The following is a 16,385-nucleotide window of genomic DNA, read 5'->3' on the forward strand; positions in this document are numbered from 1 at the left end:
GTGGAAATGAACATATTTAGGCAGCATTGGAAGCAAAGCAGCGAAGAGAAAGAGAGTGCCTTCCATGAAATGCCCAGGAGAATGATAAGAGCAGAACGAAAAGGCAAGAATGACATTCAAAGCATGCCCAGAAAAACGTGTGACGGTCCCACCAGTCATTTATGCTTATAATTGGGTATCTTTACTTTCAAAGTATGGGGTTGATCCTTTGGCGATCACTCTCTTGTATTTCAGCAGAGACAGATAGTTGAGAAGTCTTTTCTCACATAGCTAGCACAAGCCTGCGCTTTTCCTTGCTGGTAGCGTGGAAATGACAGATTGGTCCTCAGAAGAAAAAACAAGAAATATTATAGCAGAGGATGGTTTCGATCCATCGACCTCTGGGTTATGGGCCCAGCACGCTTCCGCTGCGCCACTCTGCTCCCTTGTAAAAGTGTTCTCTTTATGCAGAGGAGGAGCTTTCAGCGAAGTGGCGAGGGATTGGTGGGTCTCGCTCCTCATTTGCCTAAGCATGCTGCAATGTATGCTGGGTGCAGAAAATCTTCATCTTCTCGTCTCACAGTCAGTCATAACTGAAAGTGCAGACCCTCTTGGGAACTAGCAGTTTCAGGCCTTTACCAAGATAGCAGCTCTCTAACCCTCTCCTCTCTCTTTGATCCTAGCGCTAGCATGCTCAGGATTTGATTTTAACTGGGAGCCAGAGATCTACCCGGTGAGGGCGAGGCTTTTGAGCGTTTGGGAGTGTTCGGGACGTGAGGACGTTGGAGAGGAAATGTTGCCATCTTGAAATATCCAACCTTCCTGCTGTCATGAGAGGCTCTTTCCATGGACATCTGCCTCTTGGAGTCCTCTCAACTTGCTCTCTGATATAACATTTTGTGAGCTGCAGTTACATCCGATGGCTACAAGGTGGCGCTGCATTCAGGTGAGAGAACAAGTGTGCACAAAATCGTTGGGGACTTTTGCCAGATTCATCGGTGGATCTTGCCTACTTTTATTCACATGCTAGATATTGCCTAGAAATGCTTTTTAATATAGAGATGCTACAGTTAGAATGTCTAGTCGGGGTTCAGCCCTTTCATTGTCTACCGCCCGCAACATATTTATTACCAGCACATGTGAGTGGTGACTCTGCTTTTTGGAAAATAGCATCTAATAGGACAATGAATGTAGCAGATGGGGCGATCGAGATGCCTGCCTAAGTATTTCATTTTTTTTTTAATTTAACGTCTGATTAATCTGTTCATGATATTTCCGTTTTGTGACATGTTGCATAAAAACAAATCCTGCTTGGAGAACATATAAAAATTTGCACTGCATTGGCCGGGAATCGAACCCGGGTCAACTGCTTGGGAAGCAGCTATGCTCACCACTATACCACCAGCGCCCTATGATGTGGTTGCTCTCGGTTCTAAAGATTACAACCCCGAGTTCAATGACTATCTTGCACCAGTTTCAATGGTGCATTTGGTTTAGATACCAACATGAAAAGCAGTAGAAAGTTTCTTGTAGAGGGTAAGGAACTGGGGATTGAAACCAAGGCCAAATCTGTGCAGAAGAGAAGAAATGGAAAGCAGTAGTACAAATAGTGGAAATGAACATATTTAGGCAGCATTGGAAGCAAAGCAGCGAAGAGAAAGAGAGTGCCTTCCATGAAATGCCCAGGAGAATGATAAGAGCAGAACGAAAAGGCAAGAATGACATTCAAAGCATGCCCAGAAATACGTGTGACGGTCCCACCAGTCATTTATGCTTATAATTGGGTATCTTTACTTTCAAAGTATGGGGTTGATCCTTTGGCGATCACTCTCTTGTATTTCAGCAGAGACAGATAGTTGAGAAGTCTTTTCTCACATAGCTAGCACAAGCCTGCGCTTTTCCTTGCTGGTAGCGTGGAAATGACAGATTGGTCCTCAGAAGAAAAAATAAGAAATATTATAGCAGAGGATGGTTTCGATCCATCGACCTCTGGGTTATGGGCCCAGCACGCTTCCGCTGCACCACTCTGCTCCCTTGTAAAAGTGTTCTCTTTATGCAGAGGAGGAGCTTTCAGCGAAGTGGCGAGGGATTTGTGGGTCTCGCTCCTCATTTGCCTAAGCATGCTGCAATGTATGCTGGGTGCAGAAAATCTTCATCTTCTCGTCTCACAGTCAGTCATAACTGAAAGTGCAGACCCTCTTGGGAACTAGCAGTTTCAGGCCTTTACCAAGATAGCAGCTCTCTAACCCTCTCCTCTCTCTTTGATCGTAGCGCTAGCATGCTCAGGATTTGATTTTAACTGGGAGCCAGAGATCTACCCGGTGAGGGCTTGCCCGGTGTGAGGCTTTTGAGCGTTTGGGAGCGTTCGGGACGTGAGGACGTTGGACAGGAAATGTTGCCATCTTGAAATATCCAACCTTCCTGCTGTCGTGAGAGGCTCTTTCCATGGACATCTGCCTCTTGGAGTCCTCTCAACTTGCTCTCTGATATAACATTTTGTGAGCTGCAGTTACATCCAATGGCTACAAGGTGGCGCTGCATTCAGGTGAGAGAACAAGTGTGCACAAAATCGTTGGGGACTTTTGCCAGATTCATCGGTGGATCTTGCCTACTTTTATTCACATGCTAGATATTGCCTAGAAATGCTTTTTAATATAGAGATGCTAGAGTTAGAATGTCTGGTCGGGGTTCAGCCCTTTCATTGTCTACCGCCCGCAACATATTTATTACCAGCACATGTGAGTGGTGACTCTGCTTTTTGGAAAATAGCATCTAATAGGACAATTAATGTAGCAGATGGGGCGATCGAGATGCCTGCCTAAGTATTTCATTTTTTTTTTAATTTAACGTCTGATTAATCTGTTCATGATATTTCCGTTTTGTGACATGTTGCATTAAAACAAATCCTGCTTGGAGAACATATAAAAATTTGCACTGCATTGGCCGGGAATCGAACCCGGGTCAAATGCTTGGGAAGCAGCTATGCTCACCACTATACCACCAACGCCCTATGATGTGGGTGCTCTCGGTTCTAAAGATTACAACCCCGAGTTCAATGACTATCTTGCACCAGTTTCAATGGTGCATTTGGTTTAGATACCAACATGAAAAGCAGTAGAAAGTTTCTTGTAGAGGGTAAGGAACTGGGGATTGAAACCAAGGCCAAATCTGTGCAGAAGAGTAGAAATGGAAAGCAGAAGTACAAATAGTGGAAATGAACATATTTAGGCAGCATTGGAAGCAAGCAGCGAAGAGAAAGAGAGTGCCTTCCATGAAATGCCCAGGAGAATGATAAGAGCAGAACGAAAAGGCAAGAATGACATTCAAAGCATGCCCAGAAAAACGTGTGACGGTCCCACCAGTCATTTATGCTTATAATTGGGTATCTTTACTTTCAAAGTATGGGGTTGATCCTTTGGCGATCACTCTCTTGTATTTCAGCAGAGACAGATAGTTGAGAAGTCTTTTCTCACATAGCTAGCACAAGCCTGCGCTTTTCCTTGCTGGTAGCGTGGAAATGACAGATTGGTCCTCAGAAGAAAAAACAAGAAATATTATAGCAGAGGATGGTTTCGATCCATCGACCTCTGGGTTATGGGCCCAGCACGCTTCCGCTGCACCACTCTGCTCCCTTGTAAAAGTGTTCTCTTTATGCAGAGGAGGAGCTTTCAACGAAGTGGCGAGGGATTGGTGGGTCTCGCTCCTCATTTGCCTAAGCATGCTGCAATGTATGCTGGGTGCAGAAAATCTTCATCTTCTCGTCTCACAGTCAGTCATAACTGAAAGTGCAGACCCTCTTGGGAACTAGCAGTTTCAGGCCTTTACCAAGATAGCAGCTCTCTAACCCTCTCCTCTCTCTTTGATCCTAGCGCTAGCATGCTCAGGATTTGATTTTAACTGGGAGCCAGAGATCTACCCGGTGAGGGCTTGCCCGGTGTGAGGCTTTTGAGCGTTTGGGAGCGTTCGGGACGTGAGGACATTGGACAGGAAATGTTGCCATCTTGAAATATCCAACCTTCCTGCTGTCGTGAGAGGCTCTTTCCATGGACATCTGCCTCTTGGAGTTCTCTCAACTTGCTCTCTGATATAACATTTTGTGAGCTGCAGTTACATCCGATGGCTACAAGGTGCCGCTGCATTCAGGTGAGAGAACAAGTGTGCACAAAATCGTTGGGGACTTTTGCCAGATTCATCGGTGGATCTTGCCTACTTTTATTCACATGCTAGATATTGCCTAGAAATGCTTTTTAATATAGAGATGCTAGAGTTAGAATGTCTGGTCGGGGTTCAGCCCTTTCATTGTCTACCGCCCGCAACATATTTATTACCAGCACATGTGAGTGGTGACTCTGCTTTTTGGAAAATAGCATCTAATAGGACAATGAATGTAGCAGATGGGGCGATCGAGATGCCTGCCTAAGTATTTCATTTTTTTTTTAATTTAACGTCTGATTAATCTGTTCATGATATTTCCGTTTTGTGACATGTTGCATTAAAACAAATCCTGCTTGGAGAACATATAAAAATTTGCACTGCATTGGCCGGGAATCGAACCCGGGTCAAATGCTTGGGAAGCAGCTATGCTCACCACTATACCACCAACGCCCTATGATGTGGGTGCTCTCGGTTCTAAAGATTACAACCCCGAGTTCAATGACTATCTTGCACCAGTTTCAATGGTGCATTTGGTTTAGATACCAACATGAAAAGCAGTAGAAAGTTTCTTGTAGAGGGTAAGGAACTGGGGATTGAAACCAAGGCCAAATCTGTGCAGAAGAGAAGAAATGGAAAGCAGTAGTACAAATAGTGGAAATGAACATATTTAGGCAGCATTGGAAGCAAAGCAGCGAAGAGAAAGAGAGTGCCTTCCATGAAATGCCCAGGAGAATGATAAGAGCAGAACGAAAAGGCAAAAATGACATTCAAAGCATGCCCAGAAAAACGTGTGACGGTCCCACCAGTCATTTATGCTTATAATTGGGTATCTTTACTTTCAAAGTATGGGGTTGATCCTTTGGCGATCACTCTCTTGTATTTCAGCAGAGACAGATAGTTGAGAAGTCTTTTCTCACATAGCTAGCACAAGCCTGCGCTTTTCCTTGCTGGTAGCGTGGAAATGACAGATTGGTCCTCAGAAGAAAAAACAAGAAATATTATAGCAGAGGATGGTTTCGATCCATCGACCTCTGGGTTATGGGCCCAGCACGCTTCCGCTGCGCCACTCTGCTCCCTTGTAAAAGTGTTCTCTTTATGCAGAGGAGGAGCTTTCAGCGAAGTGGCGAGGGATTGGTGGGTCTCGCTCCTCATTTGCCTAAGCATGCTGCAATGTATGCTGGGTGCAGAAAATCTTCATCTTCTCGTCTCACAGTCAGTCATAACTGAAAGTGCAGACCCTCTTGGGAACTAGCAGTTTCAGGCCTTTACCAACATAGCAGCTCTCTAACCCTCTCCTCTCTCTTTGATCCTAGCGCTAGCATGCTCAGGATTTGATTTTAACTGGGAGCCAGAGATCTACCCGGTGAGGGCGAGGCTTTTGAGCGTTTGGGAGCGTTCGGGACGTGAGGACATTGGACAGGAAATGTTGCCATCTTGAAATATCCAACCTTCCTGCTGTCGTGAAAGGCTCTTTCCATGGACATTTGCCTCTTGGAGTCCTCTCAACTTGCTCTCTGATATAACATTTTGTGAGCTGCAGTTACATCCGATGGCTACAAGGTGGCGCTGCATTCAGGTGAGAGAACAAGTGTGCACAAAATCGTTGGGGACTTTTGCCAGATTCATCGGTGGATCTTGCCTACTTTTATTCACATGCTAGATATTCCCTAGAAATGCTTTTTAATATAGAGATGCTAGAGTTAGAATGTCTGGTCGGGGTTCAGCCCTTTCATTGTCTACCGCCCGCAACATATTTATTACCAGCACATGTGAGTGGTGACTCTGCTTTTTGGAAAATAGCATCTAATAGGACAATGAATGTAGCAGATGGGGCGATCGAGATGCCTGCCTAAGTATTTCATTTTTTTTTTAATTTAACGTCTGATTAATCTGTTCATGATATTTCCGTTTTGTGACATGTTGCATTAAAACAAATCCTGCTTGGAGAACATATAAAAATTTGCACTGCATTGGCCGGGAATCGAACCCGGGTCAACTGCTTGGGAAGCAGCTATGCTCACCACTATACCACCAACGCCCTATGATGTGGTTGCTCTCGGTTCTAAAGATTACAACCCCGAGTTCAATGACTATCTTGCACCAGTTTCAATGGTGCATTTGGTTTAGATACCAACATGAAAAGCAGTAGAAAGTTTCTTGTAGAGGGTAAGGAACTGGGGATTGAAACCAAGGCCAAATCTGTGCAGAAGAGAAGAAATGGAAAGCAGTAGTACAAATAGTGGAAATGAACATATTTAGGCAGCATTGGAAGCAAAGCAGCGAAGAGAAAGAGAGTGCCTTCCATGAAATGCCCAGGAGAATGATAAGAGCAGAACGAAAAGGCAAGAATGACATTCAAAGCATGCCCAGAAAAACGTGTGACGGTCCCACCAGTCATTTATGCTTATAATTGGGTATCTTTACTTTCAAAGTATGGGGTTGATCCTTTGGCGATCACTCTGTTGTGTTTCAGCAGAGACAGATAGTTGAGAAGTCTTTTCTCACATAGCTAGCACAAGCCTGCGCTTTTCCTTGCTTGTAGCGTGGAAATGACAGATTGGTTCTCAGAAGAAAAAACAAGAAATATTATAGCAGAGGATGGTTTCGATCCATCGACCTCTGGGTTATGGGCCCAGCACGCTTCCGCTGCGCCACTCTGCTCCCTTGTAAAAGTGTTCTCTTTATGCAGAGGAGGAGCTTTCAGCGAAGTGGCGAGGGATTGGTGGGTCTCGCTCCTCATTTGCCTAAGCATGCTGCAATGTATGCTGGGTGCAGAAAATCTTCATCTTCTCGTCTCACAGTCAGTCATAACTGAAAGTGCAGACCCTCTTGGGAACTAGCAGTTTCAGGCCTTTACCAAGATAGCAGCTCTCTAACCCTCTCCTCTCTCTTTGATCCTAGCGCTAGCATGCTCAGGATTTGATTTTAACTGGGAGCCAGAGATCTACCCGGTGAGGGCTTGCCTGGTGTGAGGCTTTTGAGCGTTTGGGAGCGTTCGGGACGTGAGGACGTTGGACAGGAAATGTTGCCATCTTGAAATATCCAACCTTCCTGCTGTCGTGAGAGGCTCTTTCCATGGACATCTGCCTCTTGGAGTCCTCTCAACTTGCTCTCTGATATAACATTTTGTGAGCTGCAGTTACATCCGATGGCTACAAGGTGGCACTGCATTCAGGTGAGAGAACAAGTGTGCACAAAATCGTTGGGGACTTTTGCCAGATTCATCGGTGGATCTTGCCTACTTTTATTCACATGCTAGATATTGCCTAGAAATGCTTTTTAATATAGAGATGCTAGAGTTAGAATGTCTGGTCGGGGTTCAGCCCTTTCATTGTCTACCGCCCGCAACATATTTATTACCAGCACATGTGAGTGGTGACTCTGCTTTTTGGAAAATAGCATCTAATAGGACAATGAATGTAGCAGATGGGGCGATCGAGATGGCTGCCTAAGTATTTCATTTTTTTTTTAATTTAACGTCTGATTAATCTGTTCATGATATTTCCGTTTTGTGACATGTTGCATTAAAACAAATCCTGCTTGGAGAACATATAAAAATTTGCACTGCATTGGCCGGGAATCGAACCCGGGTCAACTGCTTGGGAAGCAGCTATGCTCACCACTATACCACCAACGCCCTATGATGTGTTTGCTCTCGGTTCTAAAGATTACAACCCCGAGTTCAATGACTATCTTGCACCAGTTTCAATGGTGCATTTGGTTTAGATACCAACATGAAAAGCAGTAGAAAGTTTCTTGTAGAGGGTAAGGAACTGGGGATTGAAACCAAGGCCAAATCTGTGCAGAAGAGAAGAAATGGAAAGCAGTAGTACAAATAGTGGAAATGAACATATTTAGGCAGCATTGGAAGCAAAGCAGCGAAGAGAAAGAGAGTGCCTTCCATGAAATGCCCAGGAGAATGATAAGAGCAGAACGAAAAGGCAAGAATGACATTCAAAGCATGCCCAGAAAAACGTGTGACGGTCCCACCAGTCATTTATGCTTATAATTGGTTATCTTTACTTTCAAAGTATGGGGTTGATCCTTTGGCGATCACTCTCTTGTATTTCAGCAGAGACAGATAGTTGAGAAGTCTTTTCTCACATAGCTAGCACAAGCCTGCGCTTTTCCTTGCTGGTAGCGTGGAAATGACAGATTGGTTCTCAGAAGAAAAAACAAGAAATATTATAGCAGAGGATGGTTTCGATCCATCGACCTCTGGGTTATGGGCCCAGCACGCTTCCGCTGCGCCACTCTGCCCCCTTGTAAAAGTGTTCTCTTTATGCAGAGGAGGAGCTTTCAGCGAAGTGGCGAGGGATTGGTGGGTCTCGCTCCTCATTTGCCTAAGCATGCTGCAATGTATGCTGGGTGCAGAAAATCTTCATCTTCTCGTCTCACAGTCAGTCATAACTGAAAGTGCAGACCCTCTTGGGAACTAGCAGTTTCAGGCCTTTACCAAGATAGCAGCTCTCTAACCCTCTCCTCTCTCTTTGATCCTAGCGCTAGCATGCTCAGGATTTGATTTTAACTGGGAGCCAGAGATCTACCCGGTGAGGGCGAGGCTTTTGAGCGTTTGGGAGTGTTCGGGACGTGAGGACGTTGGAGAGGAAATGTTGCCATCTTGAAATATCCAACCTTCCTGCTGTCATGAGAGGCTCTTTCCATGGACATCTGCCTCTTGGAGTCCTCTCAACTTGCTCTCTGATATAACATTTTGTGAGCTGCAGTTACATCCGATGGCTACAAGGTGGCGCTGCATTCAGGTGAGAGAACAAGTGTGCACAAAATCGTTGGGGACTTTTGCCAGATTCATCGGTGGATCTTGCCTACTTTTATTCACATGCTAGATATTGCCTAGAAATGCTTTTTAATATAGAGATGCTACAGTTAGAATGTCTAGTCGGGGTTCAGCCCTTTCATTGTCTACCGCCCGCAACATATTTATTACCAGCACATGTGAGTGGTGACTCTGCTTTTTGGAAAATAGCATCTAATAGGACAATGAATGTAGCAGATGGGGCGATCGAGATGCCTGCCTAAGTATTTCATTTTTTTTTTAATTTAACGTCTGATTAATCTGTTCATGATATTTCCGTTTTGTGACATGTTGCATTAAAACAAATCCTGCTTGGAGAACATATAAAAATTTGCACTGCATTGGCCGGGAATCGAACCCGGGTCAACTGCTTGGGAAGCAGCTATGCTCACCACTATACCACCAGCGCCCTATGATGTGGTTGCTCTCGGTTCTAAAGATTACAACCCCGAGTTCAATGACTATCTTGCACCAGTTTCAATGGTGCATTTGGTTTAGATACCAACATGAAAAGCAGTAGAAAGTTTCTTGTAGAGGGTAAGGAACTGGGGATTGAAACCAAGGCCAAATCTGTGCAAAAGAGAAGAAATGGAAAGCAGTAGTACAAATAGTGGAAATGAACATATTTAGGCAGCATTGGAAGCAAAGCAGCGAAGAGAAAGAGAGTGCCTTCCATGAAATGCCCAGGAGAATGATAAGAGCAGAACGAAAAGGCAAGAATGACATTCAAAGCATGCCCAGAAAAACGTGTGACGGTCCCACCAGTCATTTATGCTTATAATTGGGTATCTTTACTTTCAAAGTATGGGGTTGATCCTTTGGCGATCACTCTCTTGTATTTCAGCAGAGACAGATAGTTGAGAAGTCTTTTCTCACATAGCTAGCACAAGCCTGCGCTTTTCCTTGCTGGTAGCGTGGAAATGACAGATTGGTCCTCAGAAGAAAAAATAAGAAATATTATAGCAGAGGATGGTTTCGATCCATCGACCTCTGGGTTATGGGCCCAGCACGCTTCCGCTGCACCACTCTGCTCCCTTGTAAAAGTGTTCTCTTTATGCAGAGGAGGAGCTTTCAGCGAAGTGGCGAGGGATTGGTGGGTCTCGCTCCTCATTTGCCTAAGCATGCTGCAATGTATGCTGGGTGCAGAAAATCTTCATCTTCTCGTCTCACAGTCAGTCATAACTGAAAGTGCAGACCCTCTTGGGAACTAGCAGTTTCAGGCCTTTACCAAGATAGCAGCTCTCTAACCCTCTCCTCTCTCTTTGATCATAGCGCTAGCATGCTCAGGATTTGATTTTAACTGGGAGCCAGAGATCTACCCGGTGAGGGCTTGCCCGGTGTGAGGCTTTTGAGCGTTTGGGAGCGTTCGGGACGTGAGGACGTTGGACAGGAAATGTTGCCATCTTGAAATATCCAACCTTCCTGCTGTCGTGAGAGGCTCTTTCCATGGACATCTGCCTCTTGGAGTCCTCTCAACTTGCTCTCTGATATAACATTTTGTGAGCTGCAGTTACATCCAATGGCTACAAGGTGGCGCTGCATTCAGGTGAGAGAACAAGTGTGCACAAAATCGTTGGGGACTTTTGCCAGATTCATCGGTGGATCTTGCCTACTTTTATTCACATGCTAGATATTGCCTAGAAATGCTTTTTAATATAGAGATGCTAGTGTTAGAATGTCTGGTCGGGGTTCAGCCCTTTCATTGTCTACCGCCCGCAACATATTTATTACCAGCACATGTGAGTGGTGACTCTGCTTTTTGGAAAATAGCATCTAATAGGACAATGAATGTAGCAGATGGGGCGATCGAGATGCCTGCCTAAGTATTTCATTTTTTTTTTAATTTAACGTCTGATTAATCTGTTCATGATATTTCCGTTTTGTGACATGTTGCATTAAAACAAATCCTGCTTGGAGAACATATAAAAATTTGCACTGCATTGGCCGGGAATCGAACCCGGGTCAAATGCTTGGGAAGCAGCTATGCTCACCACTATACCACCAACGCCCTATGATGTGGGTGCTCTCGGTTCTAAAGATTACAACCCCGAGTTCAATGACTATCTTGCACCAGTTTCAATGGTGCATTTGGTTTAGATACCAACATGAAAAGCAGTAGAAAGTTTCTTGTAGAGGGTAAGGAACTGGGGATTGAAACCAAGGCCAAATCTGTGCAGAAGAGAAGAAATGGAAAGCAGTAGTACAAATAGTGGAAATGAACATATTTAGGCAGCATTGGAAGCAAAGCAGCGAAGAGAAAGAGAGTGCCTTCCATGAAATGCCCAGGAGAATGATAAGAGCAGAACGAAAAGGCAAAAATGACATTCAAAGCATGCCCAGAAAAACGTGTGACGGTCCCACCAGTCATTTATGCTTATAATTGGGTATCTTTACTTTCAAAGTATGGGGTTGATCCTTTGGCGATCACTCTCTTGTATTTCAGCAGAGACAGATAGTTGAGAAGTCTTTTCTCACATAGCTAGCACAAGCCTGCGCTTTTCCTTGCTGGTAGCGTGGAAATGACAGATTGGTCCTCAGAAGAAAAAACAAGAAATATTATAGCAGAGGATGGTTTCGATCCATCGACCTCTGGGTTATGGGCCCAGCACGCTTCCGCTGCGCCACTCTGCTCCCTTGTAAAAGTGTTCTCTTTATGCAGAGGAGGAGCTTTCAGCGAAGTGGCGAGGGATTGGTGGGTCTCGCTCCTCATTTGCCTAAGCATGCTGCAATGTATGCTGGGTGCAGAAAATCTTCATCTTCTCGTCTCACAGTCAGTCATAACTGAAAGTGCAGACCCTCTTGGGAACTAGCAGTTTCAGGCCTTTACCAACATAGCAGCTCTCTAACCCTCTCCTCTCTCTTTGATCCTAGCGCTAGCATGCTCAGGATTTGATTTTAACTGGGAGCCAGAGATCTACCCGGTGAGGGCGAGGCTTTTGAGCGTTTGGGAGCGTTCGGGACGTGAGGACATTGGACAGGAAATGTTGCCATCTTGAAATATCCAACCTTCCTGCTGTCGTGAGAGGCTCTTTCCATGGACATTTGCCTCTTGGAGTCCTCTCAACTTGCTCTCTGATATAACATTTTGTGAGCTGCAGTTACATCCGATAGCTACAAGGTGGCGCTGCATTCAGGTGAGAGAACAAGTGTGCACAAAATCGTTGGGGACTTTTGCCAGATTCATCGGTGGATCTTGCCTACTTTTATTCACATGCTAGATATTCCCTAGAAATGCTTTTTAATATAGAGATGCTAGAGTTAGAATGTCTGGTCGGGGTTCAGCCCTTTCATTGTCTACCGCCCGCAACATATTTATTACCAGCACATGTGAGTGGTGACTCTGCTTTTTGGAAAATAGCATCTAATAGGACAATGAATGTAGCAGATGGGGCGATCGAGATGCCTGCCTAAGTATTTCATTTTTTTTTTAATTTAACGTCTGATTAATCTGTTCATGATATTTCCGTTTTGTGACATGTTGCATTAAAACAAATCCTGCTTGGAGAACATATAAAAATTTGCACTGCATTGGCCGGGAATCGAACCCGGGTCAACTGCTTGGGAAGCAGCTATGCTCACCACTATACCACCAACGCCCTATGATGTGGTTGCTCTCGGTTCTAAAGATTACAACCCCGAGTTCAATGACTATCTTGCACCAGTTTCAATGGTGCATTTGGTTTAGATACCAACATGAAAAGCAGTAGAAAGTTTCTTGTAGAGGGTAAGGAACTGGGGATTGAAACCAAGGCCAAATCTGTGCAGAAGAGAAGAAATGGAAAGCAGTAGTACAAATAGTGGAAATGAACATATTTAGGCAGCATTGGAAGCAAAGCAGCGAAGAGAAAGAGAGTGCCTTCCATGAAATGCCCAGGAGAATGATAAGAGCAGAACGAAAAGGCAAGAATGACATTCAAAGCATGCCCAGAAAAACGTGTGACGGTCCCACCAGTCATTTATGCTTATAATTGGGTATCTTTACTTTCAAAGTATGGGGTTGATCCTTTGGCGATCACTCTGTTGTGTTTCAGCAGAGACAGATAGTTGAGAAGTCTTTTCTCACATAGCTAGCACAAGCCTGCGCTTTTCCTTGCTTGTAGCGTGGAAATGACAGATTGGTTCTCAGAAGAAAAAACAAGAAATATTATAGCAGAGGATGGTTTCGATCCATCGACCTCTGGGTTATGGGCCCAGCACGCTTCCGCTGCGCCACTCTGCTCCCTTGTAAAAGTGTTCTCTTTATGCAGAGGAGGAGCTTTCAGCGAAGTGGCGAGGGATTGGTGGGTCTCGCTCCTCATTTGCCTAAGCATGCTGCAATGTATGCTGGGTGCAGAAAATCTTCATCTTCTCGTCTCACAGTCAGTCATAACTGAAAGTGCAGTCCCTCTTGGGAACTAGCAGTTTCAGGCCTTTACCAAGATAGCAGCTCTCTAACCCTCTCCTCTCTCTTTGATCCTAGCGCTAGCATGCTCAGGATTTGATTTTAACTGGGAGCCAGAGATCTACCCGGTGAGGGCTTGCCTGGTGTGAGGCTTTTGAGCGTTTGGGAGCGTTCGGGACGTGAGGACGTTGGACAGGAAATGTTGCCATCTTGAAATATCCAACCTTCCTGCTGTCGTGAGAGGCTCTTTCCATGGACATCTGCCTCTTGGAGTCCTCTCAACTTGCTCTCTGATATAACATTTTGTGAGCTGCAGTTACATCCGATGGCTACAAGGTGGCGCTGCATTCAGGTGAGAGAACAAGTGTGCACAAAATCGTTGGGGACTTTTGCCAGATTCATCGGTGGATCTTGCCTACTTTTATTCACATGCTAGATATTGCCTAGAAATGCTTTTTAATATAGAGATGCTAGAGTTAGAATGTCTGGTCGGGGTTCAGCCCTTTCATTGTCTACCGCCCGCAACATATTTATTACCAGCACATGTGAGTGGTGACTCTGCTTTTTGGAAAATAGCATCTAATAGGACAATGAATGTAGCAGATGGGGCGATCGAGATGCCTGCCTAAGTATTTCATTTTTTTTTTAATTTAACGTCTGATTAATCTGTTCATGATATTTCCGTTTTGTGACATGTTGCATTAAAACAAATCCTGCTTGGAGAACATATAAAAATTTGCACTGCATTGGCCGGGAATCGAACCCGGGTCAACTGCTTGGGAAGCAGCTATGCTCACCACTATACCACCAACGCCCTATGATGTGTTTGCTCTCGGTTCTAAAGATTACAACCCCGAGTTCAATGACTATCTTGCACCAGTTTCAATGGTGCATTTGGTTTAGATACCAACATGAAAAGCAGTAGAAAGTTTCTTGTAGAGGGTAAGGAACTGGGGATTGAAACCAAGGCCAAATCTGTGCAGAAGAGAAGAAATGGAAAGCAGTAGTACAAATAGTGGAAATGAACATATTTAGGCAGCATTGGAAGCAAAGCAGCGAAGAGAAAGAGAGTGCCTTCCATGAAATGCCCAGGAGAATGATAAGAGCAGAACGAAAAGGCAAGAATGACATTCAAAGCATGCCCAGAAAAACGTGTGACGGTCCCACCAGTCATTTATGCTTATAATTGGTTATCTTTACTTTCAAAGTATGGGGTTGATCCTTTGGCGATCACTCTCTTGTATTTCAGCAGAGACAGATAGTTGAGAAGTCTTTTCTCACATAGCTAGCACAAGCCTGCGCTTTTCCTTGCTGGTAGCGTGGAAATGACAGATTGGTTCTCAGAAGAAAAAACAAGAAATATTATAGCAGAGGATGGTTTCGATCCATCGACCTCTGGGTTATGGGCCCAGCACGCTTCCGCTGCGCCACTCTGCCCCCTTGTAAAAGTGTTCTCTTTATGCAGAGGAGGAGCTTTCAGCGAAGTGGCGAGGGATTGGTGGGTCTCGCTCCTCATTTGCCTAAGCATGCTGCAATGTATGCTGGGTGCAGAAAATCTTCATCTTCTCGTCTCACAGTCAGTCATAACTGAAAGTGCAGACCCTCTTGGGAACTAGCAGTTTCAGGCCTTTACCAAGATAGCAGCTCTCTAACCCTCGCCTCTCTCTTTGATCCTAGCGCTAGCATGCTCAGGATTTGATTTTAACTGGGAGCCAGAGATCTACCCGGTGAGGGCGAGGCTTTTGAGCGTTTGGGAGCGTTCGGGACGTGAGGACGTTGGACAGGAAATGTTGCCATCTTGAAATATCCAACCTTCCTGCTGTCATGAGAGGCTCTTTCCATGGACATCTGCCTCTTGGAGTCCTCTCAACTTGCTCTCTGATATAACATTTTGTGAGCTGCAGTTACATCCGATGGCTACAAGGTGGCGCTGCATTCAGGTAAGAGAACAAGTGTGCACAAAATCGTTGGGGACTTTTGCCAGATTCATCGGTGGATCTTGCCTACTTTTATTCACATGCTAGATATTGCCTAGAAATGCTTTTTAATATAGAGATGCTAGAGTTAGAATGTCTGGTCGGGGTTCAGCCCTTTCATTGTCTACCGCCCGCAACATATTTATTACCAGCACATGTGAGTGGTGACTCTGCTTTTTGGAAAATAGCATCTAATAGGACAATTAATGTAGCAGATGGGGCGATCGAGATGCCTGCCTAAGTATTTCATTTTTTTTTAAATTTAACGTCTGATTAATCTGTTCATGATATTTCCGTTTTGTGACATGTTGCATTAAAACAAATCCTGCTTGGAGAACATATAAAAATTTGCACTGCATTGGCCGGGAATCGAACCCGGGTCAACTGCTTGGGAAGCAGCTATGCTCACCACTATACCACCAACGCCCTATGATGTGTTTGCTCTCGGTTCTAAAGATTACAACCCCGAGTTCAATGACTATCTTGCACCAGTTTCAATGGTGCATTTGGTTTAGATACCAGCATGAAAAGCAGTAGAAAGTTTCTTGTAGAGGGTAAGGAACTGGGGATTGAAACCAAGGCCAAATCTGTGCAGAAGAGAAGAAATGGAAAGCAGTAGTACAAATAGTGGAAATGAACATATTTAGGCAGCATTGGAAGCAAAGCAGCGAAGAGAAAGAGAGTGCCTTCCATGAAATGCCCAGGAGAATGATAAGAGCAGAACGAAAAGGCAAGAATGACATTCAAAGCATGCCCAGAAAAACGTGTGACGGTCCCACCAGTCATTTATGCTTATAATTGGTTATCTTTACTTTCAAAGTATGGGGTTGATCCTTTGGCGATCACTCTCTTGTATTTCAGCAGAGACAGATAGTTGAGAAGTCTTTTCTCACATAGCTAGCACAAGCCTGCGCTTTTCCTTGCTGGTAGCGTGGAAATGACAGATTGGTTCTCAGAAGAAAAAACAAGAAATATTATAGCAGAGGATGGTTTCGATCCATCGACCTCTGGGTTATGGGCCCAGCACGCTTCCGCTGCGCCACTCTGCCCCCTTGTAAAAGTGTTCTCTTTATGCAGA

The 16,385-nt window shown here is 44.7% G+C and overlaps 10 non-coding genes across 10 annotated transcripts; all 10 read right to left on the minus strand.

Annotated features, from left to right (window-relative positions):
• Positions 1-1,315: 1,315 nt before the first annotated feature.
• Positions 1,316-1,387, minus strand: TRNAG-CCC (transfer RNA glycine (anticodon CCC)). Its single transcript has one exon. It is a non-coding gene; the product is annotated as a tRNA-Gly (tRNA).
• A 1,527-nt stretch (positions 1,388-2,914) lies between these two features.
• On the minus strand, positions 2,915-2,986 carry TRNAG-CCC (transfer RNA glycine (anticodon CCC)). The gene has a single exon. It is a non-coding gene; the product is annotated as a tRNA-Gly (tRNA).
• A 1,526-nt stretch (positions 2,987-4,512) lies between these two features.
• On the minus strand, positions 4,513-4,584 carry TRNAG-CCC (transfer RNA glycine (anticodon CCC)). The gene has a single exon. It is a non-coding gene; the product is annotated as a tRNA-Gly (tRNA).
• A 1,516-nt stretch (positions 4,585-6,100) lies between these two features.
• On the minus strand, positions 6,101-6,172 carry TRNAG-CCC (transfer RNA glycine (anticodon CCC)). The gene has a single exon. It is a non-coding gene; the product is annotated as a tRNA-Gly (tRNA).
• A 1,527-nt stretch (positions 6,173-7,699) lies between these two features.
• On the minus strand, positions 7,700-7,771 carry TRNAG-CCC (transfer RNA glycine (anticodon CCC)). Its single transcript has one exon. It is a non-coding gene; the product is annotated as a tRNA-Gly (tRNA).
• Positions 7,772-9,287: 1,516 nt separating this feature from the next.
• TRNAG-CCC (transfer RNA glycine (anticodon CCC)) lies at positions 9,288-9,359 on the minus strand. Its single transcript has one exon. It is a non-coding gene; the product is annotated as a tRNA-Gly (tRNA).
• Positions 9,360-10,886: 1,527 nt separating this feature from the next.
• TRNAG-CCC (transfer RNA glycine (anticodon CCC)) lies at positions 10,887-10,958 on the minus strand. The gene has a single exon. It is a non-coding gene; the product is annotated as a tRNA-Gly (tRNA).
• Positions 10,959-12,474: 1,516 nt separating this feature from the next.
• Positions 12,475-12,546, minus strand: TRNAG-CCC (transfer RNA glycine (anticodon CCC)). The gene has a single exon. It is a non-coding gene; the product is annotated as a tRNA-Gly (tRNA).
• Positions 12,547-14,073: 1,527 nt separating this feature from the next.
• TRNAG-CCC (transfer RNA glycine (anticodon CCC)) lies at positions 14,074-14,145 on the minus strand. The gene has a single exon. It is a non-coding gene; the product is annotated as a tRNA-Gly (tRNA).
• Positions 14,146-15,661: 1,516 nt separating this feature from the next.
• TRNAG-CCC (transfer RNA glycine (anticodon CCC)) lies at positions 15,662-15,733 on the minus strand. The gene has a single exon. It is a non-coding gene; the product is annotated as a tRNA-Gly (tRNA).
• Positions 15,734-16,385: the final 652 nt, after the last annotated feature.

This window comes from Triturus cristatus, chromosome 11, assembly GCF_964204655.1.
Source record: "Triturus cristatus chromosome 11, aTriCri1.1, whole genome shotgun sequence".
NCBI classification, from domain to species: Eukaryota; Metazoa; Chordata; class Amphibia; order Caudata; family Salamandridae; genus Triturus; species Triturus cristatus.